This window comes from Heterocephalus glaber, unplaced genomic scaffold (genome assembly GCF_053883595.1).
Source record: "Heterocephalus glaber isolate CG9 unplaced genomic scaffold, H.glaber_assembly_v1.0 deba00000347, whole genome shotgun sequence".
Taxonomy (NCBI): Eukaryota; Metazoa; Chordata; class Mammalia; order Rodentia; family Bathyergidae; genus Heterocephalus; species Heterocephalus glaber.
The window spans coordinates 10069337-10094072 of NW_028258143.1; the positions used below are offsets into that span (position 1 = coordinate 10069337).

General features: G+C 36.0%; 1 protein-coding gene and 1 pseudogene across 9 annotated transcripts in view; both read right to left on the reverse strand.

Moving 5' to 3' along the window:
• Thsd7b (thrombospondin type 1 domain containing 7B) overlaps positions 1-24736 on the reverse strand; it is a 1329200-nt gene that overhangs the window by 630213 nt on the left and 674251 nt on the right. The window lies entirely within an intron of this gene.
• Positions 14071-16847, reverse strand: LOC147829848 (synapse-associated protein 1 pseudogene; annotated as a pseudogene).

Below are 24736 nucleotides of genomic sequence, written 5' to 3' on the forward strand. Positions count from 1 at the left end.
ACAGTAAGTCAGCTTTTATTCAGTAAAATGCTCCATTTAGTTCCTTTGGAATTTGGCCCACCATTGACTACTCACGACATAGTGAACAACATGGACAATAATACTCTCAACACTAGCTGATTTAATTAACTGCCCTCAAATTTGGTGATGTGTTCCTAGATTACCTACAGTTTTGTACTTTGCACACTGAGATATTTGTTCTTACTTGAAAGAGACCTACCTGCAAGCTCTATAGTTCACTTTAAGCATTTTACTCATTGTCCGATAGCCACATCAGAAAATACTTTTTTGTATTTTTAAAAAATTCCACAGTTACTTAATAAAGGCATACTTCAGAAAGATTTACTTGTAGCACATTTTAAAAATTTAAAATCAATCTTGAATTATATAAGTGTTATTAGAATGAAAGGCAATATTTTTGTAAAGCAATGTGGGTCCTTAAATAATGGCTGTCCTTTTTTCTTCTATTTGTTTAGGTATTAAATACATGCAATCTTCTATTCAAGATTTTTGGTGTGGATTAAAGAAAGTGGGATCAGAAAAGTCAAGCTATTTTTAATCAGCCTTGAAAAGTTTAATAAATTTAATTCCATCTTTTCAAGTGACCTTTGTTCTTCCTCTTAAAGCATTTAACTAAGACTTCTCTTATTATAATACTGTTTTCTTATGAAAAGTTCTCAACTCATGTTCAAAATAGTTAAGGTAGATCTTTTTTGTTACTTGAAATCATTAATATTTTATAAATTACTGTTCTTCCCTTAGCTTTCGTATTCTCCACCTATATTGAATTTAAGCAAATAGGAAAATTTTCTTAGATCAATAGAAAACAAAATATAACTATTATTACCTCTGCAGATGTGTTTCTTAGCTTAGTCATGATCTCCTATTTAGGGGTTAATATTCCTTTGGATATGACTAGAACAAATAATGAAAGTGGAATGTGAGCACTGATTTCTCCTGCCTACATTTGGAAATTTAGGGCAGCAGCTCCTGTCAGTTAAGATGTGTGCATATTTATAAACATTAAACAGGACACTGAAGAAGGCAGAGTCAAGCAAGAATAGTTCTTCACATTAAAGCAGACTTTGGGGACAGCTGAAAAGCATGTACATAACAAGGAAATGCAAAGTGAATTGTGTATGCTTAGAATAAATGAAAAACAAATTGCAAACAAGACACAGTAGATGGAGACCAGATCTCTCAGCAATTGACCTATAACAATTTACATTTCTCACGCATAGAGAGAAAATGTGTTCCATGATTTATTCAGTTTTATTTAGCAATGAACTTTCCACACACATGAGAGTGAAAAATCACATAGCCCTAGGGGTTTTGCCATTTCAAAAAGCATGCATTTAGAAGTCAAATATGACTTGAAGTTTGAGAAATTTGACATCTCTTGTCCAAGTTCAGAAATAGGAAAGATTACAATTTTGAGTAGCTGCATGAAGAAAGAAGATCCTTACCCTTAAATTTGCTACATATATCATAAAATGTGATTATATCCAAAATATATATTGGAGATAAATAATGTAAAGAAACATCAGCTCATTATTTTAGAAATCAGTTCAGCTATTTATGTTGTAATTGAAAAACAAGCAGCAAGTAACAAAGAAAATAAAATTTAGAAATGGAAACATTAGAATAGGATTTTACCAATAGGATGTAGCACTAAACTTAAACTTATGACACGTTGCATTCCTGAAATAGCTCAATGATAAAAGAGGGAGAAACGCTGCTTGTATGTCTACATGGGCCAACATTATATAAAACTATCATTTATCTGCAACTTCCTATCCTTTTTGTGAGATAAACGTAGTTACTACAGGACAAACTGCCAAGTACTTTAAGCCCTATCAGTCTTAAGTAACAAGGGAAAAGTGTGGTTAAGTTCATGGCAGGGTAGCATTGATGAATTCTTAGTTCACCTTCACATTTTTGACTCTGTGATGCCTTTTTCTTTTTCTTTTTTTTTCCTGCCGGTGTTTTGGCAGGAAAGTAAATATGTGAACACTCTAATGTAATATTCCTCTAGAAGCAGAAAAGTGCTGGCAAATTTTATTCTCTTAATTAAGTTATCCTTAACTGGATTAGTTTACATGAATGTATGACCCAATCTAAATTATCACATTTGAGACAGCCTGCTGAAGACCTGCATTTAGGTGTGGTGCCCACTAAAAAATGTCTTCAAAGGCAAGGGGCATCAAGGAGGTCAGAGAAAATAAATACACTCTCCACAGCTTTTGCACAGTACTTGCCACTGTTTGAAGTAGCAATCCTGATTTAATACCATTCCTGTAATAGGAAGAGATATTTGTTTTATTATTCATTTTTCCTAGCCACAGCTTTTATTATCCTAACATTGTTTTATTTTTAACTTGGTCAAAGGCGTTGAAGAATGACATGAATTATAATGCAGAACTTTAGCATCTTAAGCAAATTATTTGTGAATAATTTTCCTACCAAAGCACTCAAAAACTTCAGAATTATAAAATTTGACATAAAACAACATTGACTTGTAAGATGCTTCATTTCTAAGAAATACCTCAAAATGTGTGTAGTAACTGGCCCTTCTTAAAAGGCTTCTTATTCTTTGGAATAAAGTAGTATCTCTCTTACGTAGCAAACACTTATTTAAAAACTTTACTTTCTAAAATGCATCTAAGAACCCAAGAATGAGAAAAGGTGGTATTCAGAATTATATGTCATCTCTTACTTCATTGGTAGTATATTAGACTCTTGAAATATAAAAATTAATAACATTAAATATCTCCTACAAAATCCATGTACTAAATGTAACATCAATTTATTCAGGAAATTTCCATTTAGTCCCTCCTTTAAGACTATCTGTATTTATTTTACACACAGGTTTAACAAACTGAATGCTTTGGTTTTCCAGAGCTCATTAGACCTAAGGGAGCAATTGTGAAGCTCAGCAAGTGTCTTGGAGGTTAGTACACCAGTAAAAACATGAACAGATGAGAGTTTTCAAGTTTAAATCTATCCAACAATCAATAAATTCACTAGCACAGCATACACAGAATCACCTATATTTTATAAACTTTCAAAGAAAGCATGCTCATTACATATATTCATTACTGAGTTATTCATGAGATATTGATCAAAATACAACACACAAATATATTTTGGTAAGAAGGAATTTCAGCTTTAGCACAATTTGTTAAAGCTTTCCATTGCACTTTTTACAATTAAGAAAAATGCATTAACACTAAAATTATTTTCAAGAAACACATTCATGGCCTTCAAAATATGTGTGCTAAAGCATTCCAATAAATCCCCTTAGAAAACTTAACAATAAAAAATTAAACAATACCAAATACAACTTCATTTTAATGGGCATAAAGATTTACTTTAAGATTTACAATGATTCCATGAGAGTATACCAGAGTATTTGGGCAGAATATTTGTCCTTCACTCAAATAAGCATAAGCTTTGTTGCTAATATACCCAGCTCCTCTTTCTATAGGATTGTATCTTGTTAGACACTAATAACACATTGTAAATACATTTCATTTATGGTCAGATATCTCTGACTTAAAAGCAAACCTTCTCTGTTATTTATTATTTTTATTACAAATTATTAGTCGCCAGTGTCCAGAACATCCATTAAAAGTAGCTCAATAGCAAAAGCAGACTAAAAATATATCTAAAAGGCTCATCAGCTGATGCAAACACCACAGAGGCAGAAAAAAACATCTTTTGGAAAGTGTTTATCAATATTTCTTATTTGAATCTATTTTCTAAAAATTCTAAAGCCTAAAAGAAACTCTCAAACCTCCTATATTTCATGGCATTCTGACACAAGTGGGTCTTTTAGGATCACTAAAACCCATACTCATTAACTCCTTAAAATCCAGGGTGGAAGAAAATCTTATGGCCCACAGAATTTTTTGGGGGGGGGAATAAATAAAGCCTAGACAAATTCAATAACTTGCCCAAGGTCATACATTCATTTGGAGCAGAAATAGGAATGACAATTCCATTTCCATTCACCCTATCAGGTAATCTTTTCACTATATTATAATGACTTTTATCACTACAGTTCTAAGAGTGCACAGAAAGAATAAACACCCTATAAATGATTACAACCTAAAGAGTGGGAAGGAAATGAAGGAAAAACAGAATATATAATGGAAATTACATGATAACATAGGGAACAAACTGCCTGTTGATGCTGAGACTTTTCAGCTTCCAAATATAGCACTTCCTCTTCCTATACTGGCACCTACAGATAGCAGCTCCCAGGGGTCCTCTCCAGTTTAGGACATAAATTCTAATCCTTTCTTCTTTTGTGCATGCAAACATATGCTGAGCTGCTGCTCAAGAACATGTATTAAGATTCAAGGGGTCAATGAAAGAAGGAACCCTTTGACAAAAATTGGACATTATGTGCTGCTATAATAACTATAACAACAAGAAGAAATGCCACCAAGGTTTTTTTTTGTACACCTACCATGTGCCCAATACCATACACACGTTATTGTTATAATTCTGTTTTGCTGGATGAGAAAGGCAATACATGAAATCAAAGAATCATTCAAGGTAAACAGCACCTGATCTCCCTCCAGCTCTATCTCAATCTAAACTTTTCCCACAACAATTGCAGTTTAACTACTCTTAGCAGTGATTCATTCACTGGCATTCACAAATCCCAGTGAGCATTTAAATAAATGAAGACTTGCAAAGCCTATTATGCAAAATATATTTAGACAGGAGTCTGTCTATTTTAGTAATGCTAGTATGAGGGACCCAGGGCCCTGCCACTCCTTCTGCCTATAGCTCTTTGCCTCTGTCCCTGTCCCAGCTCAATGGCTTGGCTCTGGTAATGGCCTCGGAATCCCAGGGGCTCTGATACCTGTCAAGAGATATTTATGAGATATTCTCAGCCCATAAAAATGGCTCTACTCCACTTTGACTTTACTTACAGAAAACTCTTAAGCTAAGCCCCGTGGATTCCCTGAAGAGATAGAAGAAAATCATTTACTCAGCTGTTTGTATCAGTAAAGTGTGAAACAGTAAACCAGAAAGAGTAAAACTGAATCCTGTACAGTGTTCTGAAAGATACTCTCCCTTAGCTAACTGACCACCTACATACTGACTTACACTTCAGAAAGGTCAAAAATAGGCTTCCTTTATGCAACACAGAAAATGAAGTAGAATATATACATAGGAGGCTGAAATTTTTTAGATGTGTTCCTATTCAAGAAATGAGAATGAAGCTCTATTTACACACTGAATGATCATTAAATGTTAATTTGGATAAATGTGGCCATCTATATTGTCTACTAAAGGTTCAAGGAAGGGCAACAGTGTCATGGGTAGGCACCACAGGCATAAAGATACATAAAAAAAAGGTGGGATGGCATTCACACATTTCCTTTGCCATTAAGCAACTCAAGAAATAAGTTTATCTTTAATAAAGATAGTGCAAGGCTATATCAAGATAATTTTTTTCATATCTTCAAGAAAAGCACCATTGTAATAATGGTCACATGGAGTGTAACTTCTTCTGAACTAATAGCCTTTCTAGCAGTGGATATTTCTATAATACACAAGTGAGAGAACAAAATACTAGTTGCATTTTGGTGGACCAAACATTTAATTCATCTCATTTTTTCCAAAGGAATAATTATTTTTCTTTCAAAACAGCAATGTTAAGACTATTTAAGACTTTCTTCTTACTGAAAATAATCTCCAAGTTACTTTCTTGAAAACATACTTGAGAAACATCAGTATCATGGCAACATCACAATATTGCAAGTATTCTTATATTTAGAAACTAAAAACAACTATTTGTTCTATGTAGTAAAATAAGCATGCTGAGGATTTACAAAAAAGATTTACAAAGACTAAAGCCAGTCACTCCACAATCAACTTTAGCTCCTAAATATCACTGTAGTGTCTCCATGCTTCTTCAATCCCATGATCACCAAATTAATCCCACACCTAACTCCGTATTTTGTGGACGAGAAGATTAGCCTTCCTGTTTGGACCTATTGTACCAACCCACTCCACCTCTGTCATCAGTTCTGCTTCCCTATCATAGCCCTATATTTTTTAATTTCTCAAATTTAGCACATTGGGTGTAGCATATCATCAGGATGACATTTCCACACTAAAAACCTTATCAGCAGCGTCCTATCCTTTCAGAATAAAGAAAAAAATAACACCATGACATACAAATCCAGTTGGATCAGGCTCTATCTTATCCTTTTAGAGTCCTGATCACCTGGCCCATCCATGCTGTTCCATTATGTAAGCCATTTATAGGGTCTTCCAATGTCCCATGCTTCTTCCTATATGTGGGCAGCCATATGTATCATGCCTCAAAAGAAATCACATCCACTGTACCTTTGACCCTAATAAACTTAATTCCTACTCACCCTTCAGATCTCAAGTCACTTCCTTAGGAAATTCTTCCCTATGCTCTGCAGGTACTTTATTCTCCTGCAGAGCATTTATCACTTTGGCAGTTTCAAATATAATCGTGTAATTCATTTTTTTAATACTTGACTCATCCACTTGACTAAACTCCATGATAGTAGAAACATGTTGGTCCCATTCACCACCAGCCCAGCACTCATCATATGACAAGCATTCAATCAGAACTGTACATTATTGAAGCTAAAAAAGATAGCAGTGTAGGAAGCAGAATCATGTCTAAAGACAGGAGTAATATTAGTACTGGAAGCTCAGCACACCAATGGGATTTTGGTTTTGTCAAAGTTGGGGGCGGGTGTTAAAGAGAAGACTTCTCTCTGTTTCCTTAGCTTATGCACACAGGAAAAAACTTCTGACTGAATTTTTATATACCAGGGTTTTTTTCCCCCAAAATTCACACACAATGTTCATTTTTCTTTGTTAGGACTATGTGGACCCTTTCTTGCTAATCTCCACAAGGCCCGTGGACTTCAGTGATGAATTATCCAGTCTTCTCATGGTTAGTTTGTTAATGTAGTACAGCCCAGAGTTTACAGAAACACCTTTTACCTTAGGCATGGGTCTAATGACAATGACCCAGAAAACTTTTCAACAAGATATAATTATCTTTTTTACCCAAAAGATGAAGATAACAAATCAGTCCCCATCACCCCAGCTTACTACTTGTATACTTAAAAAGTATTAGAAGATAGAGTTGTAGGTCACAGCAACAACAGCAAAACACTAGACATTATGCTCAATAATTTACAACTATCACATCGTACACTTCCATAAAGCAGCTGCACAAAGCAGACTAATCTCCCAGATGTCTTAAGTTTTCTGGATATTTTCAGAAGAATTGACATAAGGAATAAAAAGAGGGTGAATATGATATTTCTAGAGCTATCATAAAGATATGATAACATTCTCAGATATCAAGGAAAATATATAATATATGAAGAGCCAGGGAAGTGTGCTTTAAAGCTATTAATATGGACCACTCCTCAGTCTGAAGATGAAGCCTCAGAAGACAAGGGAAATTGCAGCAGCAGGTGTACGTGTCTAGAACTGAAGATCCTTGGCAGGGCAGGCACAAGACTGACAAAGATCAAGCCAGCTCCCCTGACAAAGGGAAGTAAGGGAAAATAGGGAAGGGGCTTCAGTTTCAGAAACATGATGCCAATGTTTCTATTCCAATAGTTTTGCTCCAAGCAGAGAAGGAGCAGAGTGGGAATTTAATATTCTTTATTCCTTTTCTCCTACCCCCACCCCTCCCCTTCTCACCCCTTTTCTCTCCTCCTTCCTCCTCTCCCCCCCCCCACCTCCTTTCTTCTTAATGCACTGCTGGGAATATTAATCTTGGCTATTTTTACTTCTTGCATTATACCTTACCTCTGAAAAAATAAGTGTGGGCCACTGATGACCCATTTAAAAGGGAAAGAGAGAAAAGGGAAATATCAGGAGGAAGGAAAAACATTGTGTGTGTGTGGCTACTGACCACCTTTTCCTTATATATGTATGTGTTTCTATAAGCAAAGTGTAGTTGCTAACCATGTTTCCCTCACCCTCCAACCTCATATGAAGGTAGGTCCTGGATCTCTGACCTAATTCTCCCTTTCATAATAAACAGTCCCACTCAAATCCCTTCTAGGTTGGAGACATGAAGGCATTTTCTAGGTTCTAACCAGGAGCCTGAATCTTGACCTACAGTATTTCTCTCTGTGAAATAGGACAGAAACCCTCATGGGAACCAGACAGTGAGATGTAGATTGTTAGGCCTCAATCCATGACCTGTTACACATCTCTCTTTTCTTATGTTTGCTTTCCAACAGATATGGAACATGTACCCTCCCTTTATCCTCTACTCTTTATCACAAGAACCAGGTATGCTCTAACAGCAGGGGGGCCAAAATCATGTTTCCAAGGACAAGAATAACCATTATTCTGTATCTTATGCTAGAAAGAAATTGCACACAATATGAAGAAGAAGACTTACAAAGACTCACAAATGCCAAATTGAGGATCCAGTGTACAACTACCAGCCTTTAGCTGACCTTAGCAAAGCTATAAAGCTAGACCTGTTTTTTTGTTAATGGGTAAGTCTGATCCCCTCTTACAGACTTGTGCCGCAGAAAGTGGCTGTTCTATCCAAGCAGAGCAAGGCAGCACCACTGAGTACATCCAGGACCCCAGGGCTCTGCATGGTGGGAAATCACTGTGAAGGACTAAGAGCAGAACACAAGTTCTACAGAGAATTGTCAGCTAGCCTCTCTTTTAAACTCCCAGATGTAGAAAGATAAACTCTTAAAGAAAAAGTCAGGGACCTTCATGGTAAGAAAGACTCAAATAATCAAACTAAGTTAAAGAAAATTGTATTTCTTATGAACATGATTTTTAAAACTGAGATAGATACCCACTACAATTATCATCACCAATATAATAACCAAACTGAATCAGAGAAGTAATAATAAAGGCATCCCTCCTGAACCCAAAGACTGACAGTGCCATAAGACAGACATGCAGGCTTTTGCTCAACAGTGCACTGAGAAAATCTATCCTCATTACCCTTTCCTAGCTTGGTGAAGCACACAGCAGTGGCCTGCAGCCTGTATCAGCCTTTTTCATGAATAGATTTTTTTCCAGGGTGCTCTGTGGGATTTCAGCTTCCAAAGAAAGTAATTTAAAGAAATATCATTTGAGGATATTTTACAAAATGAAAATAGTAACTATTATAAGGTAGCATTTATCACTTGATATATTTAAACTTAGTTCACAGACTACTAAAATGAAAATGCTGAGTTTTACAAGTTCCTTGAGAAACAAGGGAGCATGCTGCTGTCCCTTTCTTTCCTGGCGCAATGACTTCATTCAATTCCAACTACAGATGGAATATTATCAATCAGGATTTCCCACAATGTGTTCAGTGGAATGAGTGTGAAGCCAGAGATCCGTAGGCAAGGAGGACCCTTATCATTAAATTTTAGAATAATGCAAAGTTAAACAAAATTCAGCTTTGTTTGACCCCTCAAGACAGTTAATACACATTTGGAATCCCCAAGAATGTAACCATCCTGGGCAAAGGTTCACAAACTTCTTTCTCTATGTAACTCTTTAACCAGTAGAAAAAGAAAAAGAAATACTTTGCATGCATGATACATTCTTGTTATTAGATAAGGCACTTGATGTTTTAAACAAACCTTTTTAATCGAAATGATTATAGATAATATTTTATAACTTTTTAGAAACTGTATCTCATAAATTCAGGTTAAATTCCCACTGCAAATCCAAAGCCTAGTACTTCTAGCCTTCCTGGGATATGAACACTTGGACCACAAAGCAACAAACACATCAGGAAACATCTGTGATCTGCCACAGGTTCACAAAGGAGAATAGATGTTAAACACATAGCAGAGGTGAGCCACATTTGTTAGGTGTTAGCTGAGCAATTTCAAAAACCCTGAGACACTAGATCAAAGTGCATGTTACACTAACAAGGCTTACTATTGTAAAGGCACAAACCAATTCAGAATAATCACTGAGTTATTGCTAATTTACTGACCAATAAAAGTATGGTATATGTCTCCTAATTTTAGACTTTTTACAGCATTGCAAACAGTTTATGCTGTGCTAGGGTTTTACATCAGGATATGACACAACGTACTTTACTGGCCATACATTAGTGAATTATAGCAATGTAATCATTGATCCCAATTTCAGAACATAGTATTGACTCTTTATGCCATAGCAAGAACATTATAAGAACTTCACATTCTCCATCAATATATAATAAAAAGAATTGGCATATATATAAGCACCTAGGCCTCTGCAGGCCACACTACAGGGTGAGCGAGGATATTCTGTGGCTAAGAATATTCCAGAGAAAGGATACTCAGCTAACAAGACAAGAGATGGCTGGAGTAGAATTAAGCCAAAATATGAAAAGACAAATAGGTTAATAATGAGGCAAAATGAAAACAGCATTCATGTACATTATTTAAATTACCAAATGAAAAATTCAAAGTGAAAGGTGAACCCTAACCACTAATCAGTACATACCACAGAACCCAGATCTGCATGTAGCCCTGCCTTTTGCTGGCACAATTTCCTGATTCTTTTGTCTCCCCAGCTTCCTGTGCAGAGTAGTAAAAATGAGAAGCCTTAGCATCAGCACTTGCCACATTTCACAAGGCTAAGCCACCAACAGTCCTCTATCCACTACAGAATCTCCACTCAACATCAATTTAAGTATCTCAGATTCCTTAATCAATAAATTTTACCTAGAAAATTATGTTCACCATTTTACATATTTACTAACACATTGTAATGTATAAAACTTATAAAAATAAAGCAGCATATTTTACATAATTTCTCTAAAGCATTTTAAATCATAAGAATGCTAAAATGTTATAGGTTTAACAATATATAATGCAAGCAGTAAATAACATGCAGCACAGCAGGAAAAAAATGTCATAAAGTCAGATGAACATTCATTAAATTCTTATATAAACCATAATGAGAAAAAGATCATAATGTAAATCATTACCTAATCACTTCTAGTTAGTATAACTTTCATCCAAGTACATAATCCTTTTAAAATATGTGGTTATATGATGCATTATCTCATGATCATTTAGTTTAAAAATAGTTCTCCTTACTAATACAAGTCAGTCAGGAATAAAATATTGGTTTTTATCACAATTCCACATAGTAACCTATAATCTCCAGAATCCCAGAGTTCAAAAATATTACCCTAAATATTAAAACTCAAGGGTGTGACTTTAATGAACTTAATTATGCAAAACATCAAATGCAAAAATGTACTAGCAAAACAGCAATTTGAAACAGATGGTTAATTACAACAGCTTGCTACAGATGGCACAGCAGTACAATGCATTTTTCAGGTTTGGGTTTGATCAAAAAAGTAAATTGAAAACACTTTTCTACTGTTACAATAATAGAAAGCATATGTTAAAGACTTGGAAATCCATTTTCACAAAAAAATATTTGAAAATGATGAATTTTCCTTCTCCTGTAATGACAAATACTGTTTCAAAATAAAACCCCATTAGAAGAAAAAATGTGCAAGAAAAAGTAGACATTTAGTCTGAGTTCATTTAACCTATTTGCCAAAGTTAAATGTCAAAGTAGAAATGTCTTTCATATTGAAAAACATGAGCCATCACAAAATATAAAAGGACCCAAATGTGAGTAATACAAAAATGAGCAAGATATTCATTACACTGTATATTTGAATGAAAGCAAGATGACTTAAGAAAACACAGAATTCAGAATGGGTAATACAGATAGGACATCTCTGGTACTTCAGAAGAATGAAAAACACAAAATTATTTAATTATAACCTTTATATTTCCTAAGAATCCTTGTCTTGAGGCAAAGTGGTGGAAGAGTAGAGGTAACAGGGAAGGCAAAAGGGACAAGAGGAGTATGAAAAGGTCAGGCGTGGGCATAAGAAACGATATAATTTTATCTTGGTTTAATGTATACCATAAACATATTATTTTTTAGCAGTGACTTAATTTTGGGAGGAGGGAGCAAAAGTGAAAAAAATCTAGTGATTTTAAGTTTCTCAGTCTAATGATACTCAAATATTGGTATTCACTAAGTCACTAGGAAGGTTTTCCAGAAAAATCCGTGTCAAAATGCCTTGATTTCTTGGTTTGGGGTACAGCCCGGGCATTGAGATTTTATACAATTCCTCCAGTGATTTATATGTGATACAGCATTTGAGAACCACCATTTTATTTTATTTTTTAAATTCTTGTATTGGTACATTTTAGGCATACGATACATTTACATTATCATTGGGTGCTTCTACCTGTACATGATGTATCTTGGTTCTTATTTTTTCCCCATTACCTGTGTGCCCTTCATGCCCTCCACCCTTCCCTATTGACACAGATTTCATTTCCATCTTTTTTCTTTTCTCATAATTTTTCCTTTCCCTTTTAAATATTCAAAGGTCCAAAGGTGTAGAGATGGTGGGAGGAGAACCACCATTTTAATTCTTTATACCTCCTCTCTAATAATAACTTGTCCTAAACCCACATGTACTTAGTGGTGGTAGGTACGCCTAAGGATTTTAAATGAATCAAGAATCACCCTTTATGACTTATAATAGCAAAAATGTTCAACAATCTAAACATCTCCTTAAAAGGTTGATTAAATGTTATTGGAATATATCAGTATAAATGATGTTGTTAGGTTTAATATTTTTATTTTATTCTTTTTTAAATTTCATTATTATTTTTTATATACATTATATATATATATATTTTTTTTTTAGAAAGACAGGCAGTTTAATTAAGACAGAGCCGTAACATTGATATATAGTGACCATGAAAACAGGAACAGTTTAGGGTATACAGGGTTCTGAAAGTCATTAATACAAATGGACAGAAGGCCCCACTTCCTACAAAAACCATCACATCACATTAGTAGTCAAGTTTATAAAGAAAGAACAAATGAAGCAATGAAAGACATAAGACCCTGGGGAAAAATAGCTTGTACAATTTTTTTTTTCCAGTACCAGGAATTGAACTCAGGACCTTGGGCTTGCCAGGCAGGTGCAGCACCACTGAGCTACACCCCTGGCCCTTTACAAATATTTGCATAATAATCTTTCCTTTTTTTCTATGACTCCCACACAAGGCCTCCTGCATACCAGGCAAGTGCTCTAGCTCAGGTGGCCCCTGGCTCTGCAAAGAATCGCCCATGGTCAAGCTGTGTTCATTGTAGCATTCTGATCAATTTCATTTATTTACACATTTTTTTTTTTGGTTTTTTGAGAGGGCTTCGATATGTAGTTCAGGCTGGTCTCAAACTCCTGGTGATCCTCCTCCCTCTCAGCCTCCTGAGCTCTGGGATTACAGGTGTCACCAATCAACTTCATTATCTTACCTTTTGGCTTTCAGATGGAAGTTTAGGGAAAAAAAACTAGCAAGAAAACTGTTCTGGAAGGGCTTCCTCTTAAATTCTTTGGTATAATTTGGTCATTTTGATAGTAATCTATTCAGTAAGAACAAGAGAATTATTCAGTATCAACGACAATGCAGTAGGAACACAAATGCTTACACAACTGTAAGAAATGATACTTCTGATCTTATAGAAGACAACTCTAAAAATTTTACCTGTGTTTCTGTGGCAAAAACATCTATATATACAGCCTAAAAGAACAAATCTAATATGATTTATATTAAGGAAATACTACATAAAACACCCCTTTCATGATTATTAGAATAACTGTTCTACATACTTTTAAAATAGAGGAGACAAGTTTCAGCTTGAAAAAAAATTTTGTGCCTTCTGATTCAGTGAGTGTCAACATCAAGAATTTCATGTTTGGAAGTGGGAGGGGTAGAGGAAAGGAAAGAAGGGAATGGAATTAATATGAGAAAATGAAAAAATAAGAACAAAATCTTTGTCAATAGGGAGGAATGAAGGGGTTGAAGGGAGAGCTGGGCAAGGGTGAAAAATAAAAACCAAGAGGGATTATGTAAAGGTGCAAATTTCCAATGATGAATGTCATTATATTGTATACCTAAAATGTACCAATGATTAGAATGAATAATCGATAATGTAAAATAGGAAGAACAGGTCCAAAGGGGCAGGGGTAGTGGGAGGGGCAGGGGAAAGGAAAGAAGGGAAAGGAAAAATACTGAGAAATGGAAAAACTGGAAATAAAGTCTTTGTAAATAGGGAAGGGTGGAGGGGTGAAGGGAGGGCTAGGAATGGGGAAAAAATAAGAACCAAGATGCATTATGTAAAGGTACAATTCCCAATGGGAAACGTAACTGTGTCGTATACCTACAATGTACCAATAAAAGAATTTAAGAACAAAAAAAGAATTTCATGTCAGTCTGCAGAATGGCAAGGGTTATTCATTTATTGCGAGAGACAGCAGGGTTTCTTCCGAAGCTTTTTTTCTATTTCCTTATCCCAGTTCTCCTCTCGCTTCTCCAACTCCATGACCACCTCATACTCCTGAAGCTCCTGTTGCAGTTCTTTCTCCCAATAGGCAGAATCCTCTTTTGCCACAGCTATCTTCTCTTCCTTTCTGTCGAGCACAAGTTGCTCCATTTCCTTCCTTAAGTCTTCCTAATTTAAGTTACAGGCATCTGAGGCATCACTGATGAACTCAGAAACACCTGGGCTTGTGGAAATTTCCTCCTCCTCCTCTTGAGTTTTAAGCTGAGATTTGATTCCAACAGGTGGCGTTTTGGGCCATACTGCCTCTGTCAGAGGCCAGTCGGCGCCTGCCGGACCAACTGGTCTTCTCCTTGTTGAATGAGGCCTGCTGTGCAGCCAGGGCCGTGAGCTGGGCAAACTGCTTGATAAGGGACACGCGGTAGAAGTAGTTCCTCCAGAACACCTCCTCCTCCACGAGTTTAGGAACCAAAGCGAAAGGGATCTTGCTCAGCAGCTCCTCCTCTTGCAGCATGATCAAGGCAAGGGAGGACATCTGATCAAAGTCAAAGTGAAACTGCACGCCAGCCGGGGGGTCCCGAAGGAAATTCCTCTTGTAAGCTTACAGGGTCAGCCAGGATTTGCTGTTTAATGGTTTCCTCATCTTGACTGTCAACCAATGGGGGCATGGGTGCTTCCGACTTCTTTGTATGTTGTTCCTCAGCAATTTTTTTCTGCTCTTCTGAAAGTCTCATAATTGTCTTATCAATGATGTCATCTATTTTTCCTCCTTCCACAGATTTCTTTAGTGCCTGTGCTGTTTCAGAGACTGATTCAGTTATTTTTTTTGCAGCGGCATTTGCAAAGTTAAACAGATAGTTGCAGAGGCCTCTGGTATCGAGGAGGAGCTCCGGGTCCTCAGGCGGCTGCTCCTCTGAGGGCTCGCCTCAGTGTTGGAGCACTGCTTGGGCTGAGTATCCTGAACTGATGGCTCGCCATCTGTCTCTGACCCTGATGGCTGCAAGCCAAAACAACTCTTTAACCCTGGGAACATCCTGCTCCCAGAAATCCCCACAAACGCTGCCTGAAGGGCCTGGACTCTGTGCGCCTCCCCAGAGGATTCCCAAACCCAAGGAGATTGCCCAGCTGATGTGGGCCAGCCCAAGTTTGTGATACCACCAAGCATGCGCTTCACTTCCGGCAAAAGCCCCGCCCCACCCACCTAGTTTATTCTTAAATATTATCAAATATATTGTTTAGAATATCAAATGTCACTGGAAGATTAAATGAAAATTTATAAAAATAAAACCTTTACTTCTCCTTCCTACCTATTCCCTAGAACAACTACCCTTTGCCTTTTCTCATTTCTGTAGATATGAATCAACATATTTCTAAACAATAGACTGATACTTCTGTATTCATCAGTCATTAGACATTATCTGCTAAATCTCTAGGTGAATGAGAACCTAGTTCTCACTACTCCTGGACATATCCTCTCTCTGGCTCAGCAGAAAATACCGGTTGCCTACCCAACACTAACCACTAGAATAAGACTCCCATCAAGGTAGATTCTTCACAGTGATTGATTTTAAGTGTAGGTATATAACTATTCTTGGCCATAGAAATTTGAGGGAACTGAGCTACGGAGTTGCTGGGAAGATTTCTTAGACTATAAAACAAAGACATGAGAAGAGTTGAGTCTTTTTGTGTTTCTGGACTTTAATGTTACTCAGTGCAATGGTTGGAACTCCTGTAGCCATTCGGTTATCTGCCTGCAGAAAAAGCTAAAAGTGAAAGAGAAATCCAAACTTTCTCATGGAAGTACATCCCAAAACCTGTCAGGACTGTGACTGTAGTTTCCCTCTATCTGAATTTTCAATTATGTGAAATATCGAATTTAAATTTAAATTAAGTTGCTATTTCTTATTATAGTTATCTTAACTAATAGCTCTCAGTTACTTTCTCCAGCACCCAATATAACTTTGCCTTTTTTTTCTTACATCAATGTTTGTGTTCTACATCTGTGTAAGTTTTTTAAGGTGATAATAATTACATTTATTTTCCCATATAATATTTGGTATTTCTTGGGATTTAAAATGCCTCATTTTTCATTTTAGGTTGCTTTCTTCCTGTGGTTATTTCTCTCTCCATCATAGGAACCTTGCACTACAACTTTTCAATGCAATTTTTCACATAGTACAACATTCCTAGAATGACTGTATAATTGAATAGCCTACCAGGGCCACTTATTGAGAGTGAAGGTGTATGTTATCAATGATTATGCCAGAACCACAAGCATAGATTTTAACTACTGAGAAAACCAAGACATACAGTCTCCATAAATACACTTAATGATGTATCAAAGCATTTTTTAATTGAGAAGCTTCCCCCACTTTTGCTAAATTTGTGGTTGTTGTCTTGTTCTAGTTTATAACTTTTGGAGTAAAGGTTTCCTTCAAATGTATGGTAATTCCTGTTGTCCAACCATGTTACACACGAATCACTGAAAAGCTGATCAGAAGCTTTTTCAACTGCTGGGAGCTTTTTTCTGGTGACTGCAGGTCCCCAAATAGAGTTATATTTAGACCTCTCCTCTGTTTCTATTAAGAAAAATATTTTGTCTTCTGGTAACAAAGCAACAAATGGGAGCTTACAGTTTCTATATATTTCATTGTTTGTATATTCATAAAATATTTTTTTAAAAATTACTTATTGTTAACTAACAGTTAACTATAAACTTATCTTGTGAAAAAAGAGAAAATAGGCTGAGTGTGGCATTGTACACCTGTAGTCCCAGCACTCAGGAGGCTGGGGGAGGAGGATTATTGTGAGTTTGAGGCCAGCCTGGGCTAAATAGTCAGTTCAAGGCCAACCTGAACTACATAGTGAGATCCTGTCTCAAAAGAAAAAAATATGCATATGAGAAAGGAAAACAGGGGCCACTGGGGATATAGCTCAGTGGGGCCACACCTACCTGGCAAGTTCAAGGTCCTGAGTTTGATCTCTGGTACAGGAAAAAAAAAAAGGAAAATAGATAATACAAATGGATGAACAAAGTAATTAAAATATTTCTGAGATTCCACAACATGATATTTGATTTGATGCCTCCTAAAACTCAAAAATTATTAAGACTGGGCTAGAAGTACATCTCTGGGTTTGATCTCTAGCACCTGTACACACATATACACACACATTATTAAGATTAAATATTTGTCCTAAAATAGGTTACTATTGAAGAGAAAGATACGTGTACACTAAAATCAATGTGAGGTCTATATTTTACAGTGTTACACAGAGGAAGGTCTAGCAGTAGTAGTGGTAGGATAGAAGAAATAAAGATAGAAAAAAGGAAAGAAAATTATGGCTCTTCATTTCATATATCTCCCTTATTATCTTAAAACTCTGGGCCTGATTCCTATTCAGCTGTGCAGATGGTTATGTTAGTCATTTAAGGAGTGCCTGTATTTCAATGTTTATTAATCCAAAATTTAGTCTATTTTGTCCCCTTTCAAGACTGAGGATGACAGAGAGAGAAAGGGGGAGAGAGAGAGAGAGAGAGAGAGAGAGAGAGAGAGAGAGAGAGAGACTGCAGCAATTTTCAGGGTTTGCAGGATCACTCAATTGCCAACGTTTTAAATCAAGTTCTAGACTCCTGAAGTGATGTCTAGAAACTTACAATCACCACAGATTCTAGGAAAGATAGAGCCTCACAACCAGCTCATGCTAAGAACACTTCTTCCAAGCAAGAATAGTCACCTCACAGAAACCACAGTGCCCCTGAAGCCACAGAATTCCTCCAGAGCTATGAAACCAGAACTGAGATGACAACCAGCCAGACCCTGGCCTACCTCAGTTATTTCATTAAAAGTGTCTTATTCTTTTATAAGCAGGTCAATCCGAACCTCTTCATGAGAGCATGCCCCTCCCATTACTCAAGTTAGAGTCCTTTTCTACTCTTTCTTTCTTTCTTTCTTATTCTGCCTAATAGATCTGCCTATTCTTCACATGTGTCCTGCTTTTTGTTTTTTTCTGTGACCAAAGTCAAGAATATACTTGGCAGTCTGAGCTTTCCATCTCCCCCTTGAGGGATCTCCTTGAACCTTGTCTGGTGCAACAAAATGAAGTGCTGTAAAAGTAGAGAAATTTCTCACTAAAGGGTTCTGGGAAGGCTTTCAGAATGAGGTAGATTTTATGAGATGTGAAGGAATTTATAAGTTCAAAATCAGATGGAGGAAGATGTCAAAGGGAGTCTTTAAATAAAAGTCTGAGAAGTCTAAGGAACTGAAAAAAGAGCCTTTACTACTATAGTCAGCAGATCTGTAGTTGACATGTTGTACAAGCTCAAGGGGTGGGATGTGAAACCTTGCAAATGTAAACTAGGATCATCTAAGCAATATTGTATCTTAAGTTTTGTGGTAAAAATATATTGAGGTGTTTTCTCTGGGCATTTGAGCCTTTAGATTTTTTTGATTTAGTTAATCCTTGCTGTGTTAGATAACATGCGATATGCTTTTCATCCAAACTATTCTAGTAGTGTTTCATATGTTCACTACATGTACATATATACATGTATTATAGTCAAAAACATATTGAGTATATATCCATAATACATCAGTGTATATACATACATATGTATGTTAGTAGTTGATCACATTAATATCTTAGCATATTTCTAGAGATATACTAGAGTACATAACAATTGCCATCCCAAATATTCATTATTTCAATGATAAAAGTTTGCATCTCCTGCCTCCTTCCATCACCAACAACCTCAAGAATCTTTTTTCTGCTTCTATTCTTTCTTTAGAAATAAACCAATGCCTATCCCCTTAGTTAAAATGCTATCTTTCTGGATAGAAACATGAAAATACTAATATTCAATATTCAAGGAATTTGAGTTCTTATCTACACAGAGATCATACAGAAATTGAGGAAACAAAGTTATTGCTAAACTATGCAAAAAAGATTAATTTATTGATATTCATTGTCATTTTAGGATGAACTGTACTCTACAATATCTCTGTTCTCCAAATATCAACACTTACTTCATGGTCTAGGTTGGGAAACAATATTGAGTATGACATTCTACTCCTTGCATACCAACTTACTATAATACACTATGAGAACTTTTTATTTCACTTGTCATTTCAGAGAATTAGTCTGAGTACCTCATAATTTCTATCCTAGTGTTAATGTGTTATCCTAACACATTATCAAGGCTTATACCACTTCAAAAAATTAAAATCCATATTTCCTAATCTACATTAAGGTTTACTTAAGTTTACTTTCAGTTTCTTTTATTCAAGATAGATGTAGTCCCAGCAAGACTTTTCTTTACCTTTTGTCAGCTGACCACATAAACCTAGGAGCATAACAGGTGTCCAGAAGATATAATGCTACCTCCTGAACTGCTCACCTAAAGGAACAGAAGAATACCACAAGCTCTCATGTTCAGTCTGGGGAGCTGGTTATCTCACAACTTCTGTCTGCCTTTATACTGGAACATATCTGTAAGCATTGTGAAGACCTTGTAGTTCTCACTGAGAGTTCCTTTGGGGATGGAGATGATTCCTCTTTGATATGCTTCCTTTTTGAGGTAGTTACAATAAGCAAGGGAAGCAGACCATCACTCACAGCACTGCTGAACCTTCTTCCCTACTGTGGGAGTGACATTACACATGTGAACATTTTGTCAGTGGTCTTCAAGTCTAGCTTCACTAGACAACAGGGCAGGAGCAGAGGCTCCAGAGATTTCAGGTACAATCAGAAAAGCAACACCTGCCTTTACTATCTGGGCCCAGTATATAAATAGAAATACAATATGGTGGGCAGGCCTGCTCACCACGTGTGACAAATTAGCCTTAAATGCTTAGCTCACTTGTTCTTTCAATGCCTAAAGCAATGGGTCAATGACAGTTTAAATACTTTAACCTGGAGAAAGCAAATTTGAAGAAAGTGCTTTGGAGCTATATGGGTTTTAGTCCAAATTTGGATTTTGCCATTCAAACCTGAGCAAGATGCTTTTCACCTTCATCTCCAGTTAACTCATCTGTAGGCTTATGAAGCCAAAGATAATGTATAGAAAGCTCCTGCCACAGTTCCTGGCACACACAAAGAACCCTGAATGTAAATAATAGAGGAATTGTCTGTTAACAGGTTTTAGATCTGTATGTTTCAAATTTGCCACTTTTCATATTTGAAGCCAGATAATTCTTTGTTACGGGAAGCTATGGTGAACATTTCAGGATGCTTAGCACTATCCTTAGACTCAACCCATTAAATGGCTATAGTACGACACATCATCCCCAGTCAGGACAAACAAAAACCCCTCCATAGATAGATGTAACCATTCCCTAATGTAGAACACACTTCAAAACTACACACAGTGAATACATACATGTATTACATCTATCAAGATTTTTTTAATTAAATTAAATTAAAAATAATGTCTCCAGACATTGCCAAATGTCCTCAGAGGAGCAAAATCACCACAGTTGAGGACTGCTGATCTTCGTCATATCATAAATCCTATAACACATCCTTGGACAGTGGTGGCAAACCTATGGCACACGTATTATCTATTTTTCTTTTAAGATAAAAGATGTTAGTGCATAAATTGTTTTTTTCTAAACTAAAATCTGAGTATTCCGGTTTAATTGCAGTGTTGGCACTTTGTGATAAATACTGTAAGTGGGTTTTGGTTTACAGTCTGGGTAATCATCTCTTCGCCATCACTGTCCTAAAGAAGTGTGTAACTTTTCCATTCTACAACGAAGTCTCATTATCTTCCCAGGATCCCAGCAGTAATAAAGAGCATATCCAAGACAAGAGACCAATCTTGAACTTTATCCCCATCCTTTAAATGTGTATTTTAAAGAAAGCACCACTCATCTCTATTAAGCATTCTAATTTCAACTTCGGGCTGTCCAAAGTAATGCTTAACTGTTGCACCACTGATTCTCCATTTTTATTAATCTTAAAATAAACAAATTTTCAGAACCATTCTTCTCTACAATTTTAGCGCTTATCTAAATAAGATTTACTTTGCCATACTCACTCTCTTCTCAGGAAGTAACCTTATAATCAGCCCACATTTGAACTGTGGCTCCTCCACTTTCCTGCTATTGCTCTGGGCACGTAACTGATTTTCACCATTATATCCTTTAGAAGAGCAAACTAGATTTTGACAGCTTCTCAGTGACGTTAACAGCCAGCTTTTCCCTGCAGCCCACTACAACAGAGCAGGGGTGAAAGGCACAAACTGCAGCTGTGGACTGCAGCATGGCCTTCTCAACCCTCTCCTGTAGGGCCATCATGAGAGCTGATAGGATTTCTTCCTTTCCATTCATGTCCTCTGCCTATCCACATTCTTAAAAAGATTATGCTCACCTTCCCCAAGGAAAAACCTGTTTAAACTAATCCAATCTAATACAAATAAATCCAATCTAATACAAATAAAATTAACCCAACTTCTCCATCTAGTCTAGGACTACAAAACTTTGGAAAGTGTCCCAGCAATGAAGTCAGTGGTGTGGGTTTTCTGTGAGGGGCGGTGAAACCCACAGCCTAGCACAGACAAAATTATTCTTTTTTCTTTCTTTCTTTTTGTAATTAGGTAAGTTTCTTTTCTATGAGGTAAATTTGTTTTGTTTTGTTTTGGTACCAGGGATTGAACTCAGGACCATGCGCTTGCAAGGCAGGCACCAAAACCACTGAGCTAAATCCCCGGCCCAATATTTGGTACTGGGGATCAAACTTGGGACCTTGCGCTTGCAAGGCAGGCAGCAGAACCGCTGAGCTAAATCCCCATCTATCAGATAAACTTGAAAATAATCATTTAGCTTTCAACCTCTTCATTGTAATGATTTTCAATGAGGCTTTAATAATCTCACAGAGAAAATAACATGTCTTTCAATTATTTCCCAGTCCTAGAACTTCAAAAACTAGGAATCATCCTGTGAAAAATTATTCTTAAAGATATAAATCCCTTTAATTAAAAAATGATAACCACATGCTCAATTTGGGTCTGAAATGCAAAGTGAAATGAAAAAAATCATTGTTTTAAAAGTTCTATCTTACATTAAAAATTTATAGGCTGAATAATAATAATCAACATCATCTAATTGATTTCCCAAAGGCAAAGACCAACAAAAGCTTTTTTAAAGAGTTAAATAAAAAGAAAATCTTACATAATAAGTACATTTGAGGTTACCCTTTTCATAGGTGACATGGTCAACACTGACTCCATTTATTCATTAAAACATCCTTCTCAGTGGCCCTAAAGTTATATTTAGTGTCTTCTGAATGTCCCTTTTCCACACCCACCATAAGACATACAGCTAATATAAACTACACTGTTTATAGCACCTTGTCACACAATTAGAAACATGAAAAAAAACTTAAAATGCAACCTGTTCATGTAGAAAGTATTTTAGGCAAAAAAATTCATATTTATTGTCTTTAAGAGATGCAGAGAGAGATGGAGGAGAAAGCAGGACTGTGATTTCCCCCTTCCAGGTCAAGACCCATTGGGAAATGGAAATAAAACCATGTGTTAGAAGTGTGAAAATGAAAACTATATAATGTATTTATATGGAAAAAAATGGATCTATAAGTATTTGTCCTTTTAAAATAGAAGTACAGTATCTACAACCTGCTACATATATATGTATATGTGTGTGTGTGTGTGTATATCCTTAATTCAATTCAGCATTAACTTCTATGTTGAAAATATAGATATAAGAATTACATTAGAAATGCCAGGAATAGATGCTTTAGATGCCATCTCTGCCCTCAGAATGTTTAGAAGCAGCCAGGAAAAGAAGACTTAAACAATAATAATGTTAATACAAAGAATTACAAAAGTAGTCATATCAACCAATGTACAAAAGCTTTAGATACACTGAGTTAGAAAGAATAAACAAAAAATTAGCTGTCATATACACAGCAGAGTATTAGAACCATACTCTCTTCTCGGAGAAGAAGGGAGGGATGGAAGGATGGGAGGAAATTTTGAAAGGACTATTAGTTAAAGAAATTTATACCCAGTTGTTTTGACCTACTTGATAAAATGGGAGATAAACAAAGAAAGTTTGGCTTAGCTACGATGAAGACAGACTAGGAATCCTGAGGGCATGAGTATCTGTCCCTCTCAGCCTGTTGCCTGGTATGAAACTGTGCAAATATTTAAAGGTTGTATCTGCAAAAGAGTTATCTTTTCAGGGATATTCCCCTTGCCTAAGTCCCTCTGGAGAAGAAATGCACACAGCATTCTGCTTTAATATTTCCCAAATAATGTTCTTTTACTGGCACTTATAGTGCTGGAGATATTTGAAAACCTATTTAAGCAGAAGTCTATTTGTGACAGGTATGTCTTTTTATGTTTTTGAAAATCATATTTAGAAAGCTATAATAATTCTTTCCAGTATATTCAAATGAATAAGCACTCTTTGGCAACATTAGTGTTAATGATATCTTTCATTCATTCACAGATAGTTACACATAAGTTTGATAGTCTGACTGAGGAAGAGGAATGAGTAGCTATTAGAAAAAAGTGCAAGTATTATATTTGCTATGTTGGCGACATGAAACAAAGATATAACAAAAAGATTATATATGCTGACATTTCATTAAAAACTCTGTGGCCATTTGTATATGGCTATTAAGCAAAAAGCACGAGGAAACAAAGATTATTTTTCAAAGAAAGAAATTGTAAAGTAATTCTATGGAACATGTGGACATAAGCAATGAATATTTCATGTGAATTAGTGAAAATAACTAAACACTGCAACATTTATGATAATATCTGTAAGATACTAATTTTGCATATGAAAAACTCTGACTTAATCTACTTTTTTAAAACCATATAGTCATTTGTTTTAACTGTTTGCACATTTTGAATATATGGAAGAACATTTTATGTACTTTGCAGTAGTGCTGATGTAGTAGTCAGTATATCATTAAACTACTGCTGCAGCAACTCTAAAGTTCAAAGCTATTGCTTTTGAATTTGATACATTTTGTACATGATTTATGGGTTAATTTTATGGAAAATATGTAAGCTATATGTCCCAAAAAGAATTTTATGGTATTGTAACAATAAAACATTATAGTTATGGGATGCCCTTCACCTAGGCATATCAAAGCCCTTTCTTGGCATTAGTTAATCCTTGTAATACCCCTCAGAGGCAAGGAAGTATTACCTGCACTACAGTTTTTAAAAAACACAGCAAGCACCAGGGATTTTCACAAGTCTACCTGGGTTTAGAGCCACTACAAATCATCAATGTATTTATTCACTCATTCCACCTATTATGAGCCCTAGACAAGGTACTGGGCCTAAGAACAGAATGGTACCAAAAATTAGGAGCGC